General features: G+C 36.1%; 1 protein-coding gene across 2 annotated transcripts in view; it reads left to right on the top strand.

Annotated features, from left to right (window-relative positions):
• Nucleotides 1-23813, top strand: part of LOC101889880 (piezo-type mechanosensitive ion channel component) — a 187452-nt gene that overhangs the window by 28581 nt on the left and 135058 nt on the right. For both annotated transcript variants that reach the window (XM_059121421.1, XM_059121422.1), the window contains exon 3: nucleotides 7697-7760. The gene's annotated coding sequence lies outside the window, so the exon portion shown is untranslated. The remainder of the gene's footprint in view (nucleotides 1-7696; nucleotides 7761-23813) is intronic.

Genomic DNA, 23813 nt, shown 5'->3' on the forward strand with positions numbered 1-23813 from the left:
AATTTTAGAATAAGTTTAGATTTGTTCGAATTGGTCACTTTTGGCACGAATTACGACCTTCAAACGGCCAATGAAACCGTCACACGCTACCCGAATGTTGCTCTGCGGTATTTTGTCCCATTCCCGGGCGAAGCGATTGCTTGAGGTGATCGACGCTGTGGTATTTTTTAGTGCCAACCTTGCTTTCCAAACTACTCCAGACACAATAGTCCAACGGATTGGTATTCGGAGATTTTGGTGGCCATTGTGCGCTGGAAATGAAGCGAGGAACCTCATTTTGTAACCATTCTTGGGTGGCGCGTGCTGAGTGTGATGGTGCTGAGTCCTGGTGAGTTCGAATGTCCAAGGTCTGCGGCACAAAATATTTGTGTGTCCAAGGCTCTAATACACCCTCCAGAATATTGTCGCGATAATATTCGGCATTTATTCTGATGCCACGGTCGACTAATACGAGCGGAGAGCAACCATAGGCTGTTATGGCGGCCCACACCATAACCATGGCCGGCGCTTGAGTTCTGGTGGCCGGCCAACCGAAAGTGCACATTTTCATCTGACCTTTTTGGCAAGTAAACATGATCATTTTGTTTGTTTACAAACTGCTGGACAACGAATGTTTTCTCATCGGAGAAAATCAAATTCGGCAGTTCACCACTTTCGGCCAAGCGGAGCAACTCTTTAGAGTCCATTTTCTTTCTGTTGCGGTGTATGTTCTTCCACTTTTTGGAATTTCAATGGTTTTACCCCGAGTTAATTTTTTAATATTTGCCGAATGGAATAGAATATTGCGATATGTTCCGCCCACGAGCCATTTTTCGGCCACTGCGACGCGGATTTCGATCAAGTCGCTTCTTTACTTTTCGAACCATTTCTGCTGATGTTGTTGTTTTCTTCCGTTCAACGAATGTTTTCTCATCGGAGGAAACCAAATTCGGCAGTTCACCACTTTCGGCGAAGCAAAGCAACTCTTTAGCTCTTTTGAGTCCATTTTCTTTCCGTTGCGGTTAAAGTTCTGCACTTTTTGGAATTTTAATGGCTTTAGCCCGAGCTTATTTTTCAATATTTGACGAATGGAATATTGCGATATGTTCGGCTCACGAGCCATTTTTCGGCCACTGCGACGCTTTTTTACTTTTCGAATCATTTCTGCTGATGTTGCTGTTTTCTTCCTTGATGTCGGGCTACGCTGCGCCAGTATCACGGTAACGAGCGATGGTACGAGACATAAAATATTTATTCACATTTAAATGCTGGAGTGCTCTAACGATAGCATCTTGTGGTTTTTCCAGCCAAAGGAAAAGAAATCCCACTATCACGCTTGAATTCCATCACGAATAACTTTTTTTCTGGAAAATTCTCAGCAAAATGCTTTTGTACCATTGTAAACAATATAATGAGCTGTCACTGGAATAATTTTAAAGGCTGTCGGACGAGTGGCTTAGAAATGACAGCAGTCTGAAATTGGTTGCAGTTTTTTCGTCTCACGCTGCATTCATGGAATTTTTAAATTAATTAATTTTATTATTTCAAACTTTGAAATACTATTTTTTTATGGATTTGAGAGGACTATATTGATTTTTCGAGTGTCTTAGGAATGACAGCAGTCTGAAGTTGGTTGCAGTTTCTTCATCTCCTCTTCCTGTATTGGTCAAATGCTACAGAACCACCCCCCATAAAGGGCCAACAGTTTGAATAACCATAACTCAAGGCTGGGTCGGCAAAATTGATTGATACTATTTTACTTGTCTAAGTTTATTTTTTTAATTCTCATCAAATTACTGGACTTTGGTAAAGTCCTCCACAATTTCATTTCCTTTCGAATTCGCAACAAAAATAGTTCAAAGTGAAAACGTTTATCGATTTCCCAGACTTTGGACTTTGTAAATCTTCCTCTTTTTATTCGTCCAAATGCAACAATGCAATTTGGGTGGTGGTGTTGTTTCTGTTGTAGTTACGACTATTGTCGTAAAATTATTTTTAAGTTCTGTTCTGTTCTTTTTGTTTTTGTTGGATGTTTTTTTTTTCTTGATTCATTATCAAACATTTGCTGTAAAATGTACAACGTTTTTTTGTTTTTTTTGGCACCCAACAAATTGAGTGAGAAAATTTGTATTGGTTTGTAAGTCGATGTGTGCTGGGGGTTTTATTGAATAAAATGGCGCCGCGTCTCTGTTGTCACCCGTACATGCCTTGCAGTGGCCACAATGTATTTGAGAAGTGTTTTTTTTTTTTTGCAAAAACAAAAAAATACAGTCGCATTTTTTGGTATTCTCGTGCAGTCTATAAATAGTAAAACGTCACATACCGACGAGAAGCGGCAGCGGCAGCAACAACCACCGACTGAGGCATCAACCACCCGCACAGCCAATCCACCCAGCCATCCATCGACGTTAGATATTTTTTACCCCAATCGCCGCCTAGAGGCAAACGACATGCAATGCTATCCATTGCCCCATTGTCGCAGCGGATTTTATAACCATGTTGACGCTACGCGTTTGCAATTGCTATTGCTTTTGTTGATATTTTGCCATTGCTTTTGTTGTTGTCAGTGACTAGAGCGTGTTGTTATTATTATCATCATCGCCATAGTCCATTCAACTAAGCGTTCTTTTTTTATTAATGTTTATTTTTGTGTTTTTTTGTTTATAATTATTGCACAAAGTAAGCAAATTTACTCTAGGCTACAAACTTTGGTTTTTTTCTATAAAAGAGCCTTTGGAAGGGACCTGCAATTTCAGGATGTATTTACAGGATGAGATGAAAAATTAGACTTAGAGCAGTTAAATAGTATTAGTATTACCGACAGATGTATACTCACAGCCATGAGTTATGATTATTCAAACTGTAGACCCTTTATGGGGGACGGTTCTGCAGCATTTGAACAGGGTGAGATGAAAAAAAAACTGCAACCAACTTCAGACTGCTGTCGCTTCTAAGCCATTCGTCCGACAGCTGTTAAAATTATTCCAGTGACAGCTCATTATATTGTTTACAAGCGTACAGAAGCAGTTTGCGGAGAATTTCCCAGAAAAAAAGTTATTCCGGATGGAATTCAAGCGTGATAGTGTGATTTCTTTATATTTGGCTGGAACCAACCACAAGTGGCTATCGTTAGAGCACTCCAGCATTTAAATGTGAATAAAAATCTTTTGTGTCTCGTATGAGAAGAGAAAGACAAACGAATGGTTTGGCTGTTGATTCAATTCTCGATCCGGCTCGGAGGATAAAATGTAAACGAGAAGAGAAACACGACCGCTTCGTTAGGGTGTAATTTAAATTTTATTCCGGATCCTGCTCGGATGATCAATGTAAATGAGGATGGAATCAAATCTCCCTCTTCGGTTGTCAATTCTATTCTCTATCCGGCTCGAAGGACCAAATGTTTAAGCGAGTAGAGAGAGACAGGGTGGCTTTACATTTCATTCAAGTGGTCTTGTACATCTACTGAGCTCATCGATATCTGTGCGTGTGGGCCATAACCTTTATTATCTCACACATTATCGTATGCGTCAGCGCACAAGATCACCGAATTGTTCACATGTGGTATTTGATGGCGGCTGGGAAATATGAATTTCAGAATGTTTATTGCTAGGTTTTCCCAGCGCCTCAACCACACTCAAAAGGGGGTACAAAGTATTTTGTACAACCGTGATACTGGTATCGTAGCCCGATGTCAAGGAAGTGGACGGAAGAAAACAGCAACATAAGCACAAATGGTTCGAGCGACTTGATCGAAACCCGCGTCGCCGCATTGCCCAAAAAAATGGCTCGTGAGCTGAACATATCGCAATATTCCATTCGGCAAATATTGAAAAATGAGCTCGGGGTAAAGCCATTGAAATTCCAAAAAGTGCAAGAACTTACACCGCAACAGAAAGAAAATAGACTCAAAAGAGCTGAAGAGTTGCTTCGCGGTGAATTGCCGAATTTGATTTTTTTCCGATTAGAAAACATTCGTTGTCCAGCAGTTTGAAAAAAATCAAAATGATCGTGTTTACATGCCAAAGAGGTCAGCTGTAAATGTGCACCTTCGGTTGGCCACCAGAACTCAAGCGCCGGCTGGCCATGGTGATGGTGTGAGCCGCCATAACAGCCGATGGTCGCTCTCCGCTCGTATTAATCTGCGGATTTTTAAAAAACAGTTTTTTAAGACCAATATAATTTGGATTTAAAAAAAAAATATTTTTTTTTAAGGGCCAACGGATCGAAGATTAAAAAAAATATTTTCTTGAGGACCAACAGAAAGAGGATGTTTTAAAAAATATTTTTTGTGAACTTACAGGACATGGACTTTCTAATGCATAGTTTTTTCAAGGACCAAGCAACGAATGTGTTATTTCCCAAAACTTTTTTTCAAATGCCACTAATCGCTGATTTTATGGCGGTGTGAGCCGCCATAACAGCCTATGGTCGCTCTCCAGTCGTATTAATCGACCGTGGCATCAGAATAAATGCCGAATATTATCACGAAAATATTTTGGAGGGTGTATTAAAGCCTTGAACATGCAAACATTGTGGCCGCAGACCTTGGACATTCCAACAGGACTCAGCACCATCGCACTTAGCACGCGCCACCCAAGAATGGTTGAAAAATGAGGTTCCTCGCATCATTTCCAGCTCACAATGGCCACCAAAATCTCCGGATACCAATACTTGGACTATTGTGTCTGGGGTATTTCGAAAAGTAAGGTTGGCACTAAAAAATATCAAAGTGTCGATTACCTCAAGCAAGCGCATCTCCGGGAATATACCAAAATTCCGCAGAGCAACATTCGGGCAGCGTGTGACAGTTTCATTGGCCGTGTGAAGGCCATAATTCGTGCCAAAGGTGACCAATTCGAACAAATCTAAACTTATTCTAAAATGTGATACTATTTCCGACATTTTTTGGTTTCATTCAATAAAATTAAAAAAAAAAATGTAAAAATTATGGCGTTTGACTTTGTTGCAGTTTTTTTCTCACCCTGTATAATGTCAAGTGTTTTCTATAGAAGATCTTTTGTAAGGATAATTTGCTTCCAGGACCTTCGAATTTCAAGTTTTTATAATTGGCCATTCGATTGGCTTTAACTATCCTTTATTATTTAACAATAACTAAAATGATGTATAAAATATAAAACAAACACGTTGAGATTATTTTTGGTCGAGAGAGGCAGGCATTTATCCCCTCCTACCCCCTCTAGGACCGGCCATACTCCAAAAAAAATCCCAAGGAAAAAAGAGTGAGCGACCATGTAGAAAAAGTAATATATTAAATGTATTTTTTGTACAAATGCCAAGTCAAGTGAAAAGCATGTAAGCAGGACGACCAGAGGCAAGCCGACGAGTTATATTTCATGGCTTCAAAAAAAAAAGCAACGAACACAAATTGTTTATGTGTGTGTGAAAGCCTTTGTTTGCTAGCGAAGCAAACGAAGTAAATCCTTGAAGGAAAAACAAAACACACAATACCCTTTCCCTGGGTAATCTATGTAATATTGCTAGGTTGACTGCATCAATTTAAATTTTGAGGTTATGTGAACATAGAATGCCTACAACTAGACATTTCCGACTCTTGGAAAAATGTGTCAAACCTTAATTTTATTTAAAGATCCAAGTTCTTTTGACCTCAAAATTAAAAAGAATTACAAAGCAGCTAAGTTCGGCCGGGCTGAACAATTAATATCCTCCACCATTTGGAAGGAACTTTTCTTATATCTGGTGTCTGGTGTTTCAATTATGTGGTGTTACAGTTATAAACGAAAACCTGGACCTCTAAAGCCAATAATCTACCAGAGAACCACAAGTTTCAGATAATTCTGCTGAAAAATCTAGCTATAATCATCAAAATACCGAATATAGAGAGGTAACGTTATATAAGAGCTCTACGAAAACGTGGAACCATATAGCCGATTATCAGCCATAGAAAGCGTCATAGGTGGTAGTACCCTTTGCAAACTGCAAATTCCGAAATGAAATAATTCTGATGAAAGGGTGGTAAAAATCATCAAAACGCCGAATTTCTGGGGTTACAGTTATGTGGGGACTACACTAAACTGTTGACCTCTACGGCCAATTATCTGCCAGATAAGGTTGTGCCTCTTGCTGCGAACAACAAGTTTGAAATTCCGAATATTTGCAGGTAACGTTATATATACCAAAACCTGGACCAATACAAGGATTTTCCCTACATACTTGAATACATGCTCACAATTGACAGCAAATTCGGTATGTGACTATAACACCCGAAAAAAGCTTAAATCTAGAGGTAATGTTATATGGGGCCTTTACCAAAAGTGTGGACCTTTATAGCCCATTTTCAATACCAAAAGTCCTGAACACATAAGTCTCTTTTGAGTCTATTTTCTTTCTGTTGCGGTGTAAGTTCTATCACTTTTTGGAACTTCAATGGCTTTACCCCGAGCTCAAAATTTGAGTATCCATGAAGCTCATAAAACGCGAAAATAGCGTCCGATTCCATTCAGACTTGGCACATCTCAATATTTTCATCAACGTAAGATCGGTCATAAAGATGGTTAAGGTCGGCCCATTCCTTCAGGTACCTTCCCCACAAAGTGTCAAAATCTTGAAAAACTAAAACGATCATTACATCCGAAATAAGCATCCGGTTCTCTTCAAATTACACAAATCACTATATTTTTATTAACCCAAGGCCTGGTGTGAAGATGGAAAATATCGGTCCACTCCTTCAAGTACTTCCCCCACAAAGAGTCAAATTTTTGAGTGTTCTTGAAACTCATAAAACACGAAATTAACATCCGATTCCATTCGGACTTGCCACATCTCAATATTTTCATCAACGCAAGATCGGTCGTAAAGATGGTAAAGATCGGTCTACTCCTTCTGGTACCTCCCCCACAAAGGGTCAACATTTTGAATAGCTAAAATGATCATAACATTCGAAATAAGCGTCTGGCTCTCTTCAAGTTACACAAGTCACAATATTTTTATTAACCCAAGGCCTGGGTTAATAAAAATTGAATACATCGGTCGACTCCTTCTGGTACCTCCCCCACAACTCTAAATTAACATCCGATTCCATTCAGACTTGGCACATCCCAATATTTGCATCAACACAAGATCTGTATCCAGCTACTATTGGTACTTTTAAAAAATTGCCGTATTAGACCCTAAGTTTTATTTTATTTCCTTCCGCCGGTATAAAAATAGTATTATCGCATGGTCGACCATGTCAGCTGTGTAGACCCTTTTTTCCTCTCAAAATATTTTGAAACTTCCAGTAACAAAATGTAAACAAAAGCCCATACCATATCAACTGTTGTTGTTATTGGTTTTTCGTTTTTTTTTTCTCTCTCTTCCTTACTTTATCGTCCTTTGTTACAACCTTGAAATACATTATTTGGCATTTATTGTCGGACAGGCAGGCTGGCAGGCGTTCAGGCCGACAGGCTGTTGGTATTTTATTGCTTTTAATTTTGTTTTCGTTTATTTTCGTAAATAAAACAACAACAATAACAACCGTTTGCTTTGTTGTAAAAAAATATTTTCCATTTTTTTGTTGTTTCGTTTTAAATCCCTTAAGGATATGCAACAATTTTGTAGAGGATTTAATGTTGTGACCCTAAAAGTGTAGTCTGTGAAATTGTAAAACATATGTGCACCTGAAAGTATGCAACAATATTTTTAATGACATTTCTCTCTCTCTCTCTCTCTCTCTTTTTTTGATTTTTCTTTACAGATTGTGCAATACTTTGTTAAGGGAATAGGAAGTGGAAGAAGCAACGAGTGCATGTGAAAAAGAGGTAAGATTCGACATGGAGATTACTTTTGTATTTATTTTTAAGTAATTGGATGCTGTTGGTTTTGTATGTTTGTATGGGGCAGTAGGGCTCCAAAACTTTGTAATTTTAATTGGAAGTAATAAATTTTGAAGAGAATTCAGTTTTGGAGAGTACAACTATCAATCGGAGGATATGGATTTATAAAAACAATTGCTAGAAAACCCCAATTATTCAGGGCGAGATAAAAAAAAACTGCAACAAAGTCAAACGCCATAATTTTTACATTGTTTTTAAATTTTATTGAATGAAAGCAAAACAATTCGGAAATAGTATCAAATTTTAGAATAAGTTTAGATTTGTTCGAATTGGTCACCTTTGGCACGTATTATGGCCTTCAAACGGTCAATGAAACCGTCACACGCTGCCCGAATGTTGCTCTGCGGTATTTTGGCCCATTGCCGGCGAAGCGCTTGCTTGAGATGATCGATACTTTGGTACTTTGTAGTGCCAACCTTGCTTTCCAAAATACTCCAGACACAATAGTCCAGCGGATTGGTTCCGGAGATTTTGGTGGTCATTGCGCGCTGGAAATAAAGCGAGAAACCTCATTTTGTAACCATTCTTGGGTGGTGTGTGCTGAGTGCGATGGTGCTGAGTCCTGTTGGAATGTCCAAGATCTGCGGCCAAAATGTTTGCGTGCCCAAGGTTTTAATACACCCTCCAGAACATTTTTAATACACCCTCCAGAACATGTTTTCACATCGGAGAAAACCAAATTCGGCAGTTCACCACTTTCGGCCAAGCGAAGCAACTCTTTAGCTCTTTTCAGTCTATTTTCTTTCTGTTGCCGTGTAAGTTCTTGCACTTTTCGGAATTTCAAAGGCTTTACCCCGAACTCATTTTTCAATATTTGCCGAATGGAATATTGTGATATGTTCAGCTCACGAGCCATTTTTCGGCCACTGCGACGCGGGTTTCGATCGTCGCTTCTTTACTTTTCTAACCATTTCTGCTGATGAATATACCCGTCAGGATATTTTCGCGATAATATTTGGCATTTATTCTGGTCGATTAATACGAGAGGAGAACGACCATCGGATGTTATGGCGGCCCATACCATCACCATGGCCGGCGCTTGAGTTCTGGTGGCCAACCGAAGGTGCACACTTTCAGCTGACCTCTTTGGCATGAAAACACGACCATTTTGTTTGTTTGGAGATACCAAATTCGGCCAAGCGAAGCAACACTTTAGCTCTTTTGAGTCTGTTTTCTTTCTGTTGCGGTGTAAGTTCTTGTACTTTTTCGAATTTCAATGGCTTTACCCCGAGCTCATTTTTCAATATTTGCGAATGGAATGGAATATTGCGATATGTTCAGCTCATGAGCCATTTTTTAGCCACTGCGACGCGGGTTTCGATCAATTCGCTTTTCTTACTTTTCGAACCATTTCTGCTGATGTTGCTGTTTTCTTCCGTCCACTTCCTTGACGTCGGGCTACGCTACCAGTATCACGATAACGAGCGATTGTACGATACACAAAAGTTTTATTCACATTTAAATGCTGGAGTGCTCTAACGATAGCCACTTGTGGTTTTCCAGCCAAATCACACTATCACCCTTAAATTCCATCACTAAAAACTTTTTTTCCGGAAACTTCTCAGCAAAATGCTTTGGTACGCTTGTAAACAATATAATGAGCTGTCTCTGGAATAATTTTTACAGCTGTCGGACGAGTGGTTTAGAAATGACAGCAGTCTGGAGTTGGTTTCAGTTTTTTCATCTCACCCGTTATGCTCTTCCTCTGGGGTTTCCTAAAATCCATAGAATTTTATATTTCCTGATTATCCCACCTTTGCAGAATTTCATTACCAATTTTTTGTCATTTTTCCTTAATCTAATTTTAATGAAATGCAAATTTTCTTTTAATTTTAAACACCAGACCTAAGAGTGATTGTCAATTAAGTTGTTAAGATAATACCTATCCTCAAAACACTTTGTAATTCGTTTGAAATTCCCAAATTCCCCTTGTAGTGGTGGCAATACTTGTGGGGAATTTGAATTAATCATGACAATTTGTTGCCATGTTAAGTTTTTTTTTTGGTTCTTCTTCATGTGTCTTAATTCGTTTCACAAATTAATTTTACTTTGGGGGAAATGCAAAAATTGACATTTAAAATTTAAGCTACGTTCAATTTTCGCAAAAAGTTTCAGAGATAAGCCACAACACAACAGGGCAAGTGAGAACTTAAGTGTTTAAAGTTTTTTTTTTTTGGGGGTGGGGGGTGAGGGAGAAAGGTGGTCATGGTTAAAGAACGTTTTGCAATGGAAAATCCATTTAAATATAATTGTTTTTAACACAACTCCCCAAAGTAGGCTACATATTTGTTTAAGCCCAATAACCCTGAAATTATGTGAAGTGAAGTGTTATGTGAAGTGAGTGCGGGTAAATACAGAGTAAAATTAGGGCTGCTAGTATTCATTTGCTAATCATGAATCAGAAATAGTAAAATATATTTAGGGCCACCGACGTACTTATATATCTAAATAACTTATATATCTAAATATCCGCAAAAACACCTTAAAATGTGGAACCTACTTCATTTTCTTCGGAAACTAGAGTGATTTCCAAAAACAGGCAGACAGATGGAGGGACGTGGCATAGTATCCAAAGTGCTTATTTCAGGGCCTTACAAATGGTATGGCAAATTTAATATACTCATACTATGTTGTAGGGTATAAGAATCCAACATCCATTGAAGCTTGGAAAATATTTTTAAAAAATCCCCGCTTAATTCGTCCTTTGATAAAAACATTTTTGAAAAATCCCCTCTTGGTTCATCCAAAAAAAATATTGAAAAAATATTTCTAAAAAAATCCCCGCTGGAATGGCCAACTTAATATACCCATACTATGGTTGAGGGTATACAAATCCACCCTCTATTAAAGCTTAAAAAATATTTTTTTAAAAATTCCCGCTTAGTTCGTTCTTTAAAAAAAATAATTTTAAAAATTCAAGTTCAAATCGTTGTTTGAAAAAAAAATATTTTTAAAAAATCCCCGCTTTTTTATTGAAAAAATCAAAGCTTAGCTCGTCTTTTGAAATTTTTTATTGAAAAATCAAAGCATAGTTCGTCCTTTGAAAAAATATTTTTTAAATAAGTTTAATTCCTTCCTTGAAAAAAAATTTTAAAAAAGATCGTCCTTTGAAAAATACTTTAAAAAAACCCAAGTTAAATTCGTCCTTTGAAAAATATATTTTGTAAAAATCTACGCTTAGTTCATCCTTTGAAAAAATATTTATTAAAAATCTACGATTAGTTCGTCCTTTGAAAAAAATATTTTTTAAAAATCCACGCTTAGTTTGTCCTTTGAAAAAAATATTTTTAAGAATTCTGCGCTTAGTTCGTCCTTTGAAAAAATATTTTAAAAAAATCCAATCTTAGTTCGTCATTTAAAAAAATATTTTTAAAAAATCCCCGCATAGTTAGTCCTTTGATAAAAATATTTTTAAAAAATCCAAGCTTAGTCCGTTCTTTGAAAAAAATTTTTTAAAGAATTCCCTTTTAGTTTGTCCTTTGAATAAAATATTTAAAAAATCCAAGCTTAGTTCGTTCTTTGAAAAAATATTTTTTAGAAAATCCGCACTTAGTTCGACGTTTGAAAAAATATTTTTTAAAAATCCAAGCTTAGTTAGTCCTTTAAAAAAATATTTTTAAAGAGTCCTCCTCCTGGTTCGTCTTTTGAAAAATTATTTTTCAAAAAAATCCACGTTTAGTTCGTCCATTGAAAATAATATTTTTTTAAGTCTACGTTATATTGGTACTTTGATCTTTTTCCAACTTCTCTTGAAAATTTAAAAAAACGTTAGCCTGTTTTTTGAAAAAAAAAATATTTTTACTAAAATCCCCGCTCTGTTGGTCTCTAAAAAAATCTTTGCTTCTTGGTCCTTTGGTGATTGAAAAAGTCCTTTTTTTGTTCAATTCGTGCTCCTTTTGGTCGCCAACTTCTGATGGTTATCTACAAACATTTTGGCCGCAGACCTTGGACGTTCCAACAGGTCTCAGCACCATCGCACTCAGCACGCGTCAACCAAGATTGGTTACAAAATGAGGTTCCTCGCTTTATTTCCAGCGCACAATGGCTACCAAAATCTTCGGATACCAATCCGTGTCTGGAGTATTTTGGAAAGCATGGTTGGCACTCAAAAATACCAAAGTGTCGATCACGTCAAGCAAGCGCTTCGCCGGAAATGGGCCGCAGAGCAAGATTCGGGCAAATCTAAACTTGTTCTAAAATTTGATGCTATTTCCGAAATTTTTTTGCTTTCATTCAATATAATTAAAAAAAAATCTAAAAATTATGGCATTTGACTTTATTCCAGTTTTTTATCTCACCCTGTATGACATGATATTCATGCCTGAAAAATATATATTTAAAAAATTTACTTTTTTTTTTTTTTTGATCTTCTGAAAATATTAAAAGACGTTATGCTCCTTGGTCCCTTGGTGCTTGAAAAAGTACTATTTTAAATTCAATTCGCACTCCTTTTTGTCCCCAATCTCTGATGGCCATCTATGCAGAATGTCTTAAAGATTTTTCTTCGTACATATACAAATGATTAAAACCCCATTCGTCCATACAGAAGACCTTCTTCATTGTCATACTTACCTTTATCTCATTTTGCACACATTTCCGATCGATTCATGTCCCACTCACACACAATTTGATACAGTTTCCACTGTCAAACCACCATTGCCTTAGTTTGTTATTGATTTTATCTATCAAGTGTCCCCCCCCCTTTACTTTCGCTTCGTTATCTGCCACCATGACAATCAGTTATACACTTATTGTTGTTATTTCAATCGCTCAAACCGGTGGCCTAGTCATCATCGAAGCTGATAGGCCATAAAGAAAAAAAACTCAATATTGAATTGTATTTGTCATAAAATCATATTCTAATTGATGTTGTCAATTTGTAAACCAATAAATTAGATTACAATCATTGAGGGGCCGAACTGGCGAACGAAGGGTAAAAAAATCAAATATAAATTGATTATTTATATATTATACTTGATTGATAGCGACATCTATCTAGAGATAAAGGGTTACTTGTTTGGATAGCAGATGTTTTGTTTGGGGATTAGTGGAGAAATTGGAAAGTAATATTTTTAAAAAGATAATTTATTTTTTTTCAGAGTACCAAAAGTGGATTTTTAAAATATTTTACAAAAGAACAAAAAATATTTTTTTAGGACAATTTATTTAGTAATTTTTTCAAAGCTGCGACTTTTTAAAGACTTATTGGAAGTGAAAAAAAAAATTGGAAAATAGTTTTTTAAAAATATTTTTTTTTTTTTCAGAGAACCACAAGTGCGTGGATTTTTAAAATATTTAAAAAAGAACCATCAAATATTTTTTCATTTTTAGGCCTAGTAGCGCTTGCATTTTTAATAAAATATATATTTTTAAGGTCCAATAGAGCGTTGATTATTTTTCATTCGTGGCTTGTTTTAGAAATATTTAAAGATTTATTGGTCGTGTAGAAATTGAAAAGAAGTAATTTTATACCCTCAGCCATAGCCATATGGCTAGAGAGGTTATGTGTCATAAGGACGGCCAAATCTTGCTTCATCGAAGTAACGGTTTTAGACCCCTAGGTCTCTTTGGACCAAATCCGTTTCAGGACATTTGGAGTCGATCTAGCGATGTCCGCCCGTCCATCCGTCTGTCTGGCTGGCTGGTGGTGGTATCCAATTTGGTCCAAACTTGGTACATCGTAGAATTATTATCAAACTTAGATCTAGTTCGGAGATGGGCAAAATCGGTCCACTCCTTCGGGTAGCACACCCCCCCTCCCCACAAAAGGCCAAACTTTTCAAAGGAAATAATTTATTGCACAGAAAGATAAACGATAATCCGATTCTGCTCCAACTTTGTGAATCCTAATATTTGCATCAGTGCTAGGTCAGGTGCGAAAATAGACAATATCGGTCCCCTCCATCAAGTACCTCCCCCACAAAACGTCAAAATTTTGAATAATTAAAACTCTTGTAAAATGTGATGTTAGTGTCCGATTGTCTTCAAATTTCTCACATTCCAATATTTTTATGAACCCAAGGTATGGTATAAGGATGGGATATATCGGTCCACTCCTTCTGGTACCTCCCCCACAAGGGGTAAAAATTTTGCATACCCATGAAGCTCATAAAATGCGAAATTAACATCCGATTCCATTTAGACTTGGCACATCTCAATATTTCTATCAACATAAGATCTATTTTAAAGATGGTAGAGGTCGGACTTTTCCTTCTGGTACCTCCTTCACAAAGGTTCAAAGTTTTGAATAACCAAAACGATAATGAAATCCGAAATAAGTATACGGTACTCTTCATATTTCACACATCCCATTATTTATACCACCACAAAATCTGCCGTGAAGATGGGATATGAAGCTCAAAAGACGCGTATATAACATACGATTCTATTCAGACTTGACACATCTGAATATTTCTATTAACTCAAGATCTGTTATAAAGATGGTAGAGATCGGACTTTTCCTTCTGGTACATCCCCCAAAGAGGGTCAAAGATTTGAATAATTAAGACGATTCTAAAATCTGAAATAAGTATACGGTTCTCTTCATATTTCACGCATCGCAATATCTTTATTAACCCAAGGTCTGGTGTAAGGATGGGATTTGTCGGTGCATTACTTCTGGTACCTCTGCAACAGAGGGACAAGATTTGAAATATCCATAAAGCTCATAAAACTCGAAATTAACCTCCGATTCCATTCCAGACTTGGTACATCTCAATATTTCCACCAACAAAAAGAACTGTTATAAAGATGGTAGAGATCGGACCACTCTTTCTGGCACCTCCCCCAAAAAAGGGTCAAAGTTTTGAATAACCAAAACGATTATAAAATCCGAAATAAGCATATGGTTCTTCTAATATTTCACACATCCCATTATTTATACTAACACAAGATCTGCTATGAAGATGATATATATCGGTCCACTCCTTCCGGTACCACCCCCACAAAGGGTCAAAATTTTGATTATCCATCAAGTTCATAAAACGCGTTAAAAACATCAGATTCTATTCAGACTTGGCACATCTGAATATTTCCATCAACACAAGATCTGGTTTGAAGATGGTAGAGGTCGGACCATTACTTGTGGTACCTACGCCACATATGTTTCAAGATAAAACGCTCAACTGAAACGCATCCAACTCTCTTCAAATTTCACACACACAAACATTTTTGCTTACACAAGATCTGGTGTGAAGTTGATGTATATCTGCGAACCCCTTCTGGTACCTCACCCACAAAGGGTCACAATTTCCAATACTTATATCTGTCATAACAATTCGGCGATTCTTTACAACTTGCTACAGATAAATATTGCTCTCAACCAGAAACCTGGGATGAATATGGAATTTATGATTTTCCATAAAATTGGATATAAATGTCGGATTTTCTTGGTTGATGGTATACATCTGTCGGCAAAACCGACTGATACTTTTTAACTTGTTTTGTTATATTTTAAGATAGAACTTATTTTTGTGACACACTGGTTACATTTAGATTGCAAGAACTTTCTATCTTTATGACATCATGTGACATGACATGACACTGCTATGCTGTTAGATGCAACATGGCATGACATGGCAAGGGATTTTTTTCCAAAACTTTTCAAAAGCTCGCCTATAAAACAAATCTGAAACGAACTTCTTGTACTATGAATTAATTTCCCAAGTGGAATCTATAAAAAATTAAATTTATGACTTATTTTTAGAGCAGAACCGGCGAACGGACATGTTCCAAGAAGATTGCATTCAGATTCACAAATGAATGACATGCGTAATTATTTTCTTATTTTTTCCCCCCATACCAATCTCTTCGTCTCCAAAAGAGATCATTGCAATCTCATATCATAAATCTTGGAAATACTACAACTGCAACGACCCGCTCGAAGTAGACCCAGTGATTGGTTTTTTCTGTTGCCATTCTCATTCGTGTGCATTTGCTTGGCGACAGCGTCGTTCCATCGCTGCTTCTGGTATTATTTAATCGGATATTATCAATGTAATGGCCATGTTTGGACAGCAGACGTGCATGATACGACCGACCGAATGATGGAAATAATGACGATGATGATGATGCTGTGGCAGATGATGATTGTAATGTTCATGTTACTAATGACCATGTTACGGGCAATATACCCAAGGGAGGGAATGGGATTAAAATGAACGACACACTTGTTTGTTTTTGAAATTCTGACTGACTGACTGACTAACTAACCCGGTGCGTTATGATTTGCCTTTCGGAAATGTTGTGAAGCTGAACGACCATTGAATTGATTGTAAATGGCCTGGAAATGGAATTTTTATTTTTGAAGTGTGCGCGCTGCCCGACCATTTCGTATGAAAGACCTATTTTCAATTCATACGATGAGAACGTTTCATTTCATATCGCAGCGTATCGGTTAAATCTCGGATATTCAAATATGTGTAAATGTAGGCGAATTGTGAATGGGTTGGTTATTAAATACGCTATCAATGATGTAATAACAGCATTTTATGCGAGAATAATTCAATATTTTTTTCATTGGAAGAAAAAGCCGCCTGTTTGAGAATAAAGGGTATGGAAGGGCATTCTGTAACTAGCTTATTTTGGTGCGTAGGTGTGTGATATGACTGGAGTTTTGGATATTCATACAAAACGGTGATTTTTTTAGGGCTAAATGAAGTAAACAATTTAAAATAGGTTAAGCGGTTTTGCCGAAAGATGCATACCCTCAGCCAATGTTCGATTATTTAAATATATTTTGACTTCTGCTATGATTATTGAAATTGTTGACACTCTAAGGAGTGGGTTCCGAACAAGTATTGACGCACTCCTTCGGAACCTTTCGTATCGGACCTAAAAAATATTTACGACATGCCAGGTTTTCGACTACTTCCTCCACTTAATAGGGTGAGATGAAAAAACTGCAACCAACTTCGGACTGCTGTCATTTCTAAGCCATTCGTCCGACAAGCGTACAAAAGCATTTTAGTGAGTATTTTCCAGAAAAAAAAGTTATTCGTGATGGAATTCAAGCGTGATAGTGTGATAGTAGTGTGCTTATGGGGATGTTGGGAATTCACCACGATTTATCACGGCAAATTCTATTGGGGATGTTGATTTGGGTAAATTCACCACGGTGAATTTTAATGGGGATGTTGTCTTGGGAATTGTACCACGGCAAATTCTATTGGGATGTTGATTAGGGTAAATTCTCCACGGTGAAATATATTGGGGATGTTGTCTTGGGAATTGTACCACGGCAAATTCTATTGGGGATGTTGATTGGGGGAAATTCAGCACGGTGAAATATATTGGGGATGTTGTCTTTTGAAATGTACCACGGTGAAATATATTGGGGATGTTGTCTTTTGAAATGTACCACGGTGAATTATATTGGGGATGTTGTCGTTTGAATTGTACCACGGCAAATTATATTGGGGATGTTGTCTTTTGAATTGTACCACGTCAAATTTTATTGGGGCTGTTGGCGTTGGCGTTGCTAGTTTTAATATGAACTACTAGATGGCGCTAAGTTTAGCGCAGACACAATCCAAACTGTGTATGGGATGGTGAAATTTCAAGTTTTAATATTCACCACTAGCAGAGACACCCTCCGAAAAAAAAAAATGTATTATGATCATATCGAGTGGGGCTAAAGAGATTCAACATGTGAGAAGTGAATATAGCAGAAACACATCTGAAAGAGGTAAGTATCGAAGAAAATCATTTTATCTAGATGGCTCTCAGAATGCTTTTACATAGTCAACATGCTGATTACTGCAGTCAAATGTGCTTATTAATTTATTTGAAAACATATATTTCAAGAAATCGACTTCAATAATGTGATATATTATAGAAGAGTTTCAATTGACAAATATGCTGCAATTATTGATATTTCAGGGGTTTTAATTTCAGCATAGATGAAAATATAAATGAAAATATAGACAAAGAAATGACATCGAAAAATTCCGGAATAATCAAGTGAAATTCTTGAAAAACGATAACGAAGTCGAGTGGGTTGAACACGAAAATCAGCATGTTGGCTATGCAAAACATGATGAGATAAAAAGACAAAACTAACTTTTCGTTGTACTTGTTTTAATTTGTCTATAATTTTAGCGACTCAAAAATGTTCAGTTATTCCCATCGAAACGATATAGGCGACATCTAACGGTGAGTTCTATCTATACTATCCATAATTATGTTGTAGCATAGACACACTCCAAAACTATTGAAATATGATCATATCAAATGGGATTAGAGAGATCCACCATATGAGAAGTGAATATAGCAGAGACAAATTTGGTTAGTATCATAGTCAACAAGAAGATGTGTGTTCTATTATTTTGTCCAGATGGCTCTCCAGTCATTTCCCTCGAAACGATATAGGCGACATCTAACCACCAATTAATGTTGTAGCATATACACACTAAAAAAATGCTGCTGTAGCCAATCAAAGCAAATTCTTCTTGTGTGGACAGGCATTTTGGTACATTATATCGATCGCTTTTTGATAGTTTTGTCGATGAAGAATTTGTTTACATTATGTAGCAATTTGAGAGAATTGAAACTGAAAGAGTTTCATGACAAACCCTGCATCAATTCGGTATTGAAGATTGAAGGGATTTGAAGAAGGAAACACCATTGTTTACATTAACTAACAATTGGATTTCTGTGAAATGGATATGAGAATTTGGGGGGAAGCGTTGTTGCAGAGTTTCATGACAAATTCTGCTTCAATCATAGAATTTCTATTTGTTTACAAATGTAGTCAATAATGTATTGATTGGATTGGAAGAAATTTCAGTACTCAACAAGTCACAGATTATAAGCATCGTTTCTTAATATTTTAAAAAAGTTTTTATAATGTCTCAAAAAATTTGTTGGTCATGCAGCCTTTATTTCAAGGAAAAAAGTGATTTGTGAAACATATGAAAAGCATTGTATGTTTTGTGATGTTTTATGTGAAAGTGTAAACGATTTAGAATTGCACTTAGAGAACCATCATGGAGATGAGCATGTAATAAAACAAAATCGGGATCAACAACAAGAAAAACTAAAGCAGCAGCATGAAAATAAATCAGCTGTGAAGGTGGAAAAGTTTTGTGGTGATTGTGATAAAATTGTGAATAATATACGATCACACGTTCGTAGCGAAGAACATCGATCCACCGTGAGAAAAAATCTGGATTCTGACATAAAAATTGTTAAAAGTGCATTTAACAAAAATATACTCAGCTATGAGATACAAAACAATAAAGACATTTTGTACCCGATCGATTTTCTTAATGCTTCAAAAGAATTAATAATTAAAACCTTAAAAAATGAGTTAAACGGTAAAACGCTCATAAAATTTAATATGGAACTCCAAGGACTATATGTGAAACCAAACAATGAAAAAGATGGACCTTCAACTTCCAAAGAGTTAACTATTGAAAATATATTTAATCATATTTCAAAAACAACGCTATTAACCCTGGGAGATGATTTGGAAGAGGTTGTTTTCAACCACTGTGTGGAAATTATAGCAAATCAGAAGAGTTCCAAGAAAGAGGCTCTAATTGGGCCCTGGAGAAACTTTTAAAACTTGACATAAATGTGTTGAGAGCCAACTTAACCCGTGGCTCACATTATATTCCAACTCCGAAATCATTAAGCAACAAGAAGGGTGCGTGCCTTAACATCAAAAACTATGATGACTTTTGTTTCAAGTGGTGTATGGTTGTTGCATTGGGAGAAACTGCATATGGAGATCCGAGTATAACCTCTTCATATAACATCGACATACACCAAGATGTCATTATTCTGCAGTCTGGAATATCGCTAAATTTCGAACAATTAAATTTCCCATTGGGTCTTAAATATATAAAAAAAATTTGAAATGAACAACCCGGAGATTAGCGTAAATGTTTTCGGTTATGAAAACAAGTCGGTCGTTGGTCCATATTACTTAACAAAGGAGACGAAAAGCAATCACATTAATTTAATATTGCTGCACAATGAAGAACATTTCCATTACATTTTGGTTATGGATATGTCTTGGTAATTAAAAAAAAAAAAAAAACTTATCAATCAAAACCATATTCTAATAATCATGTATTTGTTCTTTTTTTTTTCAGTCTTATGCGGTCTCAATTCACAAGTCATAAGGAGAAAGCTTATTTTTGTTATGGATGTCTACAATGTTTCCACGATGAAAATAAATGTATGACTCACAAAAAGCAGTGTGAAACGTAGTCTGTACTCTGCCAAACAAAAGGAGGCTGTATTGAAGTTCATCAATCACAAGAAAAAGGAAAAGGTGCCTTTCGTAATTTATGCTGACTCCGAGAGCATACTGGAAGACGTGCCGGAAGATGAGAACAATGGGGCGAGTAAAAAAAACGGAAAAGGTAAGAAGCATATTCCATGTGCTTTTAGTTATTTTATTAAATGTAGTTTTAAATGAAAATTTAAATAAGTTATTTATATATAGTGGTCCCGACGCAGCAAATGTTTTCTGAAAGAACTAATTCAGGATTGTAAATTTTTGTATGATAGTTACCTAACCAAAACGAAACCTATGAATACTCTAACACCCGAAGAAGAGACAGCCTTTCTTAGGGATATAAATTGTCGTATATGTGGCGATATTTTAGGTAACGATAGGTGAAAGATCATTGTCACTTAACGGGGCAATATCGAGGTGCGGTACATAACCATTGCAATCTGCAATATCATCTACCTAAATTTATTCCAATATATTTCCACAATTTTTCTTCGTACGACTGTCACCTCTTCTTTAAAGAGTTAGTTGAATTTGGAGGTGAAATAAGAGTCATACCTCAAAACAAAGAAAAATATATTTCAATGTCTTATTTTCATTAATATGGATAACGAGTCAACCGACTCTAGTTCTTTAAAAAGTACAGTTGTTGTAGGAGAAGAAGAAGATTCGAGTGAGGAAGATGATGAGGAATTCCAGCAAGAAGAGGAAAGTGAGGGCAAAAAAGTGAAAAAAAAGAAAATGAATAGATAGAGCATCGTTTCTTAGATAGTTTTCGATTTATGCCTACTAGTTTGGATAAATTAGCAAGGAATTTATCTCGAGATTCTTTTGTTGCTGTCAGATCTCATTTTCCTGATGATGAAGCATTCGAACTTATGACTAGGAAAGGAGTATTTCCCTACGAATATATTTCATCATTTGAAAAATTGAAGGAGAAACAACTTCCCCCTATAGACCAATTTTATAATAAGTTGACAGATACTGAATGCTCGTCAGACGATTATAGGCATGCAACAATGTTTGGTCACATTTTCGATGTCAAACTATGCAAGACTACATGGATTTGTACTTAAAAGCTGATGTCTTGCTTTTAGCAGACGTATTTGAAAATTTCAGGAGCTTATGTATGCGAATTCACGAACTGGACCCTTGTCAATATCTCACAGCACCATCTCTATCTTGGGATGCAATGCTACTATGTACTAAAGTCGAACTTGAGCTACTCAGAGATATAGACATGTACAATTTCTTCTGCAAAAATGGGTATTCGGTGGAGGGCTTACTCAGTGCTCAAACAGACACTCGGTAGCAAATAATGAAGATGCTCCCAATTATAATAGTGCCAAACCAGAGTAAATATCTATTATTGGATGTAATAATTATATGGTACAGTTATGACTGAGTGTCTCCCTGAAAAGATTTTAGATGGGTGGAGGGTTATGAAATGGAGAAATTCAATGATCCAGCTGTAATAGTATCTATTCCTGACAACGCTCCTACTGGTTTTATTTTAGAGGTTGATATTGAATATCCACCGCACCTTCACGACAAACTAACGATTTACCTTTTTGGCGGAAGAAAAAGTGTGTTGAGGGCTCAAAAACTGAAAAACTTATTGCAGATTTACTGACAAAACATCATACACCATACACTACAAATTACTTAAGCAATCTCTGAAACATGGACTATTCTTAAGAAAGTCCATAGAGTTTGGCTTTCACACAAAGCGCTTGGTTAGCTCCTTACATACTGAAGAATAATGACATAGGGAAAAGGCTGAAAATGCCTTTGAAAAAGAGTTTTTTTAAATTATTGAATAACTCTTCATTCGGTAAGACAATGGAGAATATCGACAAAGAAAAAACTGTGAAATTGTGACAATGTGGGTAGATGAGGCAAACCAAGAAGAAGGAATGTTGCTAGTAAATTAATCTCGAAGCCAAATTTCACAGCCTTTCGATATTCTCCGAAATATGGTTGCTATTCAAATTAGGAATGTCAGAGTAAAATATGATAGACCATTGTACTTAGGGTTCTGCATATTAGATTTATCAAGTGGGTGATGTATGATTTTCTGTATGATTTTCTAAAAGTGAAATTTGGTGAGGATTTTATTCTAAATTATATGGATACAGATTCGTTCATTAACATTTTACGGACGGAATTTGTAGTCCGAATTATCTTTAGATGAATATTGGCTAGATTTGACACCTCAGGGTTTTCAAAAGAAAATAAATATAAACTTCCTCTAATTAATAAGAAAAAACTTGGCATGATGAAAGATGAGAATGACGGAAAAAACAATGGTTGAATTTGTAGGCCTTCGTCCTAAAATGTATGCCATCAATGTAGTTGATAGCGAAGAAGTAAAAAAATCTAAGGGATGTTAAAAAGTCGGTCCTAAAAAAGTATACTATAGATAAATATCGAGAATGTCTTTATAACAAAAAGGTTTTTTTACGGTACCAGTTTTCGTTTAGGTCAAGGCAGCTACAATATAACAGACAAAATTACTAAAATATCGCTAAGCCATCAAGATGATAAACGATTTATTCTAGAGGATGGTATTCACACCTATGCTTGGGGCCACTATAGATTAAATAACCTTCATGAAACAAATGCAAATAACTCAAATGAATCTGTCTCAATGGACTTGGATTAAATATAAATTAATTATGATTTAAGTTTCAATATATAGATAAAAGAGCATAGTAATAATATTAATTAATTGTCTTTACTCACTATAAATGTCATCATATAATATTTTCTCGCCAACACAAATGTTAATTTTTAAGTAATATAAGTGTATTATATTTTAACTAGTCTTTAACTATTCTTATTATAAAATAAAACAAAATTTTTGTTTATAAATTTTTGTAAATTGCGTTTATTGAATATTCTTGCAAGGTGAGTATAAAATAGATTATACTACTTTTCGTACAATTCTGTTAATGGAACGGACTCGACCAGAACGATCATGTATAATTAACAGTACGCAGAGTGTTTTGTGGAATTGGTTTATTGGTTTCAAATTGGATTTTTAAATCGAGGGTCATCTTAACAGCTTCGTTTTTGATTGCTAATGTCAATAACGGCGATGGGCTTGTCTTTAAAACTTGCATATGTAAGAAGTGGTTGTGGCTCCCTCATGTAATATGATTGTTGAAACTTGTATACATGTCCATAGTACTGCATAGCCATTTTCTTCGAACTTTACATTCAAATCATCGTAAGGATAGGTTTCAGAGTTCAGTGAACTTTGAGTTTTTAAGTTCGCAATGTTCCAGCTTGTTGTCTTTTTCAAATATCAAAGCAACATATCGTGGTCTTCATGATTGACAGACAATTTACACTCCAACTGTGTTGTCTTCCACCAGCAAAAGTTGGTTAAAGTAGCAGTCCCAGCTGCGGAATGCTACAGGCAACGCTTTCCATCCTTAATAGTTTCAAGAAGCTGATTTTTTCTATAGTCTGATAATTGAATGTGTTGTACTTTTCCATACAACATTTGTTTATGGTGAGTTTAATTTCCTCCGTATCCTGGTTGAATAACAAACATTTTATCGTTGGCACTACGCAAAAGAATCAGTCATGCTTGCTGTTGCAAATTACTTTATCAAAGTCCTCTGCGAACCCAGTAGACGGTTTAAGGGTACACAAAAATAAAGTATCCTACTGATAAATCATTATCAGCTTTCCATCCCGCTTTGCTCATAACCTACTTTCGGATT

Source organism: Musca domestica, unplaced genomic scaffold, assembly GCF_030504385.1.
Source record: "Musca domestica strain aabys unplaced genomic scaffold, Musca_domestica.polishedcontigs.V.1.1 190, whole genome shotgun sequence".
Lineage (NCBI taxonomy): Eukaryota > Metazoa > Arthropoda > Insecta > Diptera > Muscidae > Musca > Musca domestica.